Below are 7,322 nucleotides of genomic sequence, written 5' to 3' on the forward strand. Positions count from 1 at the left end.
ATATGAAGTGGACTGCCATGTGAGCAGGTAGGTGTGCAGAAGGTGGCTCAGGAAGAATCTCTTTGTACAGGAAAATAAAAACCCACACTGAGAGTAAGTACATATTACACAAGTAAGAATGTACCACACTGCCCACGTTCAAAGTGGTCTGAGGTAACCAATCTGCCACAAGTATGTGGATGTATTTTAAGGTTTGTCCTCTCAAATTCTCTTTTCATGATTGTAATGAAAGATGTATCCACTAGGCCTTCTAAAGGTAGAAAAATGTATAAATAATAAATCCAGGCTAACGTTCCAGTCCTCCTGTGCTTTGGATACCCTCCTCTATAGTATTCCTAGGCAATTCTGTTACTTCCCATCACTTGATATGGGAAACATTTTGGTCTGCTTTTCTTTCTTTTTTTTTTTCTTTGTGAAATGTTTTTTTTAATTCTTTTAAATATATCTCGATATATTTGTTCACCTTTTGGTGCAAGTGTACAGATTATTGACACCTTTTTGGGACAGATGGTTTTTCAATCAATCCAGTATTAGATCTTTCTAATTTGTAATTATTAATCAGGCCTCATTCTGTCTTAAACCTTAATTCCTCCTTGCTGTGTAACCTAAAGTATTTATAGATTCCCAAATTAAGATGTAGGTATCTTTAGGGGGCTTGCTACTCCTTTTCTGTTCATTCATGTTACCTTCTTCCTGTCTTCTTATGTGTTTTATTTCCTCCGCTAGCCCGTTCTATTCTATTTGACTCAAAATGTCAGTATGTCTGCTCTTTTCTGTTTCCAGTGATCTCGTCCATTCCTGTGACTTTACAAACAACCTAAGTGACATTTCTTCTGCTGAAGTGTTGTGCTGTCTTCTCACTGTGGGTTTCTCCCTCGGGAGGCCTTACATATTCACTGTATCTATAGTATTTCTCTCCTGCCATTCACTATCTCTTCACATTGTAGTCCTTTATGACACCAACTGATATTATCATAACTTGAAACAGGGCTGGTGAGATGGCTTAGTGGTCTAAAGCACCTACTTAGAACAAGCTAAGCTAAGCAAAGCACAGGGACTGCGGTTCAATCCCCCAGCACCACATGCCAGCCAGCACCGCCCCCTGGTGGGCTGAGCTGGCCACACACACACACACACACACACACACAATAAATAAATGTAAAAAAAGTTTAAAAATAAAAAAATAAATAACTTGAAACAATTTTAGTTGATTTGTGTATTGTTTATAGAGTATCTCCCCAGTTAGAAGCAAGGTACAGGAAAACATAGGCCTTGAAAAATTTGTGCATGTTTGTAATTACCTTAGTACATAGTATAGTGCTTGATACATACTAGGTGCTCAAAAATGCATAGAATGAATCATTGAGTAAGTGAAAGCATGAATGAATGGGAGAAAGAAGACCCCTTGAAGGAGGCTTCTATGCAAAGATCAGAAAAATAGAAAGAAAACTAAGACTACATTATAAAGCCACAGTAGGAGAATTATGAAATATTAAAATATTCAATGTATAGAAAGAGCAGGAGAGAGAATTCTACTGAATCTTAGTTACTCAAGTAAGATATTTCAACACTGCAGACAGGTCAGCTTGCAGTGGGCTATTGGTAAATGAGACATGAAGATGTGGAGAAATATAAGCCATCACATCCCAGTTGTTTCTTTAAATTAACACATATTTATGTGTCCCATGTGATATTTCACTATACATATACAATGTACTGATCAAACCAGTGTAATTAGCATAGCTATCACCTCAAAAAGGTATCATTTCTTTGTGTTGGGAACAGAGATATCACTCTCTTATAGCTATTTGAAATACACAATATGGTGTTGTTCACAGTGGTCACCCCGCTGTGCAAAGCAACACCAGAATTTGCTCCTGCTAACCGTATCTTTGTACCATGGGCCAACTCCTCCCTATCTGCCCCTGCCTCCACCCTCTCTGGCTTCCAATAACCATTATTCTGCTCTGAGCTTCTTTAAGAGTAATGTTTTTAGTTGTCTACATATGTGGAACAGCACAAGATACTTGTCTATCTGTACCTGGGTTCTATTACTTAACATAATATCCTCCAACAGAATTCATTCTTTTATGCCTGAATAATGTCTATTGTTATATATTCCATATTTTCTTAATCCATTTATCTCTTCATGGACACTTAGGTTGAGCCTCTGTCTCAGCTATTGTGAATAGTGCTATAATACATATGCAGATTACAGGTATCTTTTTTTTTAAGATTAGTACACGTTTGCAGTACATAGTGAAAGTATTCACTGTGGGTAGTTCGAGCATTGTATTAACACTGCAGATATCTTTTTGGCGTAATGATTTCCCACATTTTTACTGTGAAGGAAATTAAGAGATATTTTCCCTATGGAGACAAGAACCAAGGAGTAAAGGTACAATTTGTAGTTTCCAAAGAAGGAAATGGACAAAGAGACTGAGGAAAGTCTAACCTAATCTTGAGACAATGTCAAATCATTAGACATAGATATGACATATTAGGTGTGGTTTGAAAAGAGAAATAAAATCATGTAGATATTACTGAGGATATAATGTAAGTAGAACCAACTAGCAACATGAAATCTCAAATCAGGGTGAAAATATCTGATTTTCACATAGTGCTTTTCACAGAAAAGCGCATTTCGCAGTTTTGAGCATGAGACAATTCACCATCCAAGAGAATCTCTTTAAAAGTTTGTAACATCCCTTTTCCAAACCTGTAGGAAAGAGGTTACATCTAACTCATTACAAAAATAACTAATACACAAAGTTTCTTGGTAACTTATTTGAACTGTGGAATGACTCCTATCACTAAGATAAAAATAAAAAATCCAAGAAAACACAAAGCCCCTAGTACTGTTACATTGCCAAGAACATGGGAAAAGTCAGGGAGATGTTACTGAGGACACAGCAATGTGAGATGGGCCTTATGGAAATAGCAATGGTCCCCAGAAGAGAAATTCAGATTCAAGTCACTATTCAATGAGAGTCTTTCTTCCTCATGCTAGGCACTGTGCTTACATACACTATCTCTTACCACACCTTATTATATAGGTAGAAATAGAAGTTCAGGGAATAGTCATTGTAATGATTGATACATGTGTCAACTTGAGTTCAGAACTTTAACTGTGACTCAGCAGAGGGCCATGGTCATCACTTTGTAAATATCCTATGCTTGTGAAAGAGGAGGGCTCAGGGATGGTGTGAGTGTAAAGGACCTGCCGTAGGGTGGAGAGCCTGCATACAGTATAAGAAAGAAAAAGAGGTTACTCTATCCCTTTTTGTTCTTATTGCTTTGGCTGTTTTCTGCCACCTTGAACTATTGTCTCTCTTCCATGCCACCCGGCCTTGGAACCAGCTTATTTAATTTTGGGCATCAGGTATTTTGTCTCAGCAACAAGAGAAAAGTAACTAAGATGGTTATGTTTGCTGTACAAAAGCTGACACCAAAGGACGTAATACTTATATCAATAATGGAAAGTTGATACAAGTCTATCTAACCTCAAATTCATCCCCTTTCCATTTTCTCATACTATATAATTTACATCTTAAAACATCTTATTAAAAATACATCTATAAGATTGAAAATGTGGATACTGTTCTAAAGTGAAGCAATTATTGTAGCAAAAGAGATGGACGAAATCACGTAAAGTAAACAACATAAGTAAGAAATACTAGGGCTGGGCATACAAAGCTGAACATAACTCACAGAGAGGCAATATCCTACTAAAAAGCTCCATAGAAGCAGCTAACACTTAGTTCTTTGCCTTCTTTCAGTTTTTGCTTTTCCTCTGTTAATTTCTTATACCTTTTTCTTTCTTTTTCTGCTTTGACATATATATGGTAATCTGAACAAACAACTAGTTTGAAGACAACACTATGCAATACAACAAATACTGTCAAGCTCATATTATTTTGTTTAGTGAAATTCTGTATTATTTGTAATTTTTTCTTTTTTAATATTATTTTGTATTCTCTTTAAAAAATTAAATTGAAAAATAAATTGAAAGCTCCATATAATCACATACTTCTATAGTCTCCAGCCAACAGTAAATCATCACCAAAAGGGAGAAGAAAAAAGAGGAAAACATATATATATTTCTCAGAATGGGAAAATAAAGACATAGAAGATCTCTGAATACTTTCTCTAACTCTTCCAAGGAAGAGCAAGAGGCCCCAAGGGAAAAACAAAACATACCAGATAGAAGAAATCTATGAAAAGTTCCTAGATGGGAATGAAGGAAATAGAAGAGTTCAAAGAGGATATAAACCAAAAGTTTGCAGCAACATAATATGCTAATGATGAATTTCAGGGAAACCAATAAAAACCTGCATGAGCTAATCAAGACAGTCCAGAACCTGGATGACAGATTTTAACAAGTATGTGGAATCATGTGTGAAATACCTAAAATAAAAAATAGTACAGAATTCATATACTACAGAAATGATCAGAGTAAAGATGATTACTAACACTGAGGACAAAATAATGAATTATGATAAAAAGCTCAAAGAACCCCAAAAGAAAATAAGAGAACAAGAAAAGACTACCAGCATGTTATGGTTTGTGCCTAGTTTCCACCCCCCAAAGCCTCGTGCAGCCATGGGGCAGACTTTTAAAGTCTGTGACTAACACATGATCCACTGGGATTATGGGTGTGAGTGCTACACCCAGCCTGGGGCGTATAGCCTGAATGCAATGTAAGGGAAACAGACTTCCTCTCTGAAGCCATTGTTGCTGCTACTCTTCCCTTTTGCTCTCTGCTTCTTGCTGCCACCGTGAACTGCTGCTCTCTATCGTGATGCACCAGAAGATAAAGAAGAGAATGGGAGTCAATAGCCAACATAATTCAGTAATATCAATCAGAATTAACAACCTCAACTCTCCAATCAAAAGAGACAGGCAGAGTGGATCGAAAAACAGAACCTAACAGTCTGTTGTATTCAAGAAACCTGTCTAATCAAAAATATATGCATAAATTTAAAATTAAAGGATGCAAAGCAAAATCTTATGCACCAGGCCCCTGAAAACAAGCCAGGGTGGCAATTCTAATATCAGACATGGTAAACTTCAAGTCAAAATGGAACAGAAGTGACAAAGCAGGTCATCACATATGAGTCAAAGGAACAATCCAACAAGAGGAGGTAACACTGATAAATATATCGGCACCAAATTACTGGAGCACCTACCTTCATAAAACAAGCATTGCTGATATTAAAGATTTCAAAAATTAGCATAATCATATTTTAGGATTTGAACACTTTCTCAAAGAGGCAGATCAAATTTTAAAAAAACATAAATCTCAGAGTTGAACCACACACATGAAGATATGGACTTAACAGACATACACAGAGTATCCCACACATCTATAACAGATCGTACATTCTTTTCAGCAGCACATGGTACTTTATCCAAAATACCTCACATACTAGTTGATAAGGCCTGCTTAAGTATACATAAAGATACTGAAATTACCACATGCATACTATCTAACCACTATGCAATGAAAATAAAAACCAATGACCAGAAAATTTGGAAAAGGCAAAAGTTCCTGGAAAATTAACAGTGTATTCCTGAACAAGCAATAGCTCACAGAAGAAATTCTTAAATTTCTGGAAGTTAATGACCGTGACTACAATTCAATAAAACGTTCGGGACACTTTGAAAGCAGTTTTAAGGGGAAAATTCATGGCAGTTAATATACACATTAGGTAAACAGAGCAAGCCCAAATAAATAATCTAATGAAAAAAATATATGTATAGTTTTTTCATTAGATTATATATATATATATATATATATATGGTTTCACTATAAAGTTCGGACTCATAGTGATCCTCCTGTTTTCAGCCTCCCTAGCGCTGGGATTATAGAAGTGTGCCACCATGCCCAGTCTCAGTGGCCTGCTCAGCCCACCCAGGGATGGCGCCAGCACCTAACCCCAGTCCCTGCGCTTACCTAAGGAGGAGCTTAGTCAGCTCAGCTATTTCATCAGCCACTAATGGAATATCTTAAGATGTTTGAGTAACAACAACAAACTAGTCTCAAACCAAAACTAAGGAGAGAAATTATAAAGATGAGAGCAAAAATTAATGAAATTCAGACTAAAAAAATAATAAACAAAGTGAAGAGTTGGTTCTTTAAAAGAATAAATAAAATAATAAGACCTTAGCAAGACTTACCAAGAGAAAGAGGGGAAAACTTCACATAAATGCAATTAGAAATGATAAAGATTAAATCACAACAGACACTGTCAAAATCCAAAAGATAGTAACATCTTCAAAATATTATATTATAATAAATTATCAATTTGTGAAGAAATGAACAGGTTCCTAGACACATACAAACTACTAAAACTAGCCCAAGAAGACATAAATACACTTAACAGTGCAGTCATAAACAATGAAATTGAGTCAATAATAAAGAATCTACCAACTAAAAAAACTCCAGGACCTGATAGATTAATACTTGAATACTATAAACTCAAACTATTCAAAGCAATTAAAATAGATGAAGTGCTCCTAAAGTCATCTATGGAGGACACTATCACCCTGATCCCTAAATTGGATAAAGACCCAAATAAAAAATAAAAAACTACAGGCAAATATCTTTAATGAATATAGATGCTAAAATCTTCAATAAGATATTAGCAAATAGAATACAACTTACTATCAAACAAACAAACAAACAGACAGACAGACAAAAAAAACCCTGATATGTTAGGTCAGTTTTATCCCAGACAAGCAAGAATGGTTCAACATACATAAGTCAATAATTTCAATACATTACATAAACAAGAGCAAGGTAAAAAGCCAAACAATCATATCAATGCATGCACAAGAGAATTTTGACAAAATCCAACATACCTTCATGATTAAAAAAACCTTGAAGAAAATAGATATATAAAGACCATATGAGACTATGATAAAAGCTATCTATGACAAGCCAATTGCCAGTATCATAGTAAATGGGAAAAAACTAAAAGCATTCCTTCAAAAATCAGGAATAAGACAAGGATAACCTCTATCTCTTGTGCTACTGAACATGATATTTGAAACATTAGCCAAAGCAATTAGGCAAGAGAAAAATATAAAAGAGATGCATATAGGAAACTCAAATTATCATTATTTGTGAGTGGCATGATACTCTACATGGAAGACCCAAAGAATTTCACCAACAAACACTTAAAATTAATAACCAATTTCATCAAACTGGCAGGATATAAAACCAGCACACCAAAATCATTAGCATTTATGCATACCAACAATGAACAGAATGACAAGGAAATTATGAAAACAGCATCCTTCATAGTTGATTCAAGAAA

This window comes from Octodon degus, unplaced genomic scaffold (assembly GCF_000260255.1).
Source record: "Octodon degus isolate 3935 unplaced genomic scaffold, OctDeg1.0 scaffold00053, whole genome shotgun sequence".
Classification (NCBI taxonomy): Eukaryota; Metazoa; Chordata; class Mammalia; order Rodentia; family Octodontidae; genus Octodon; species Octodon degus.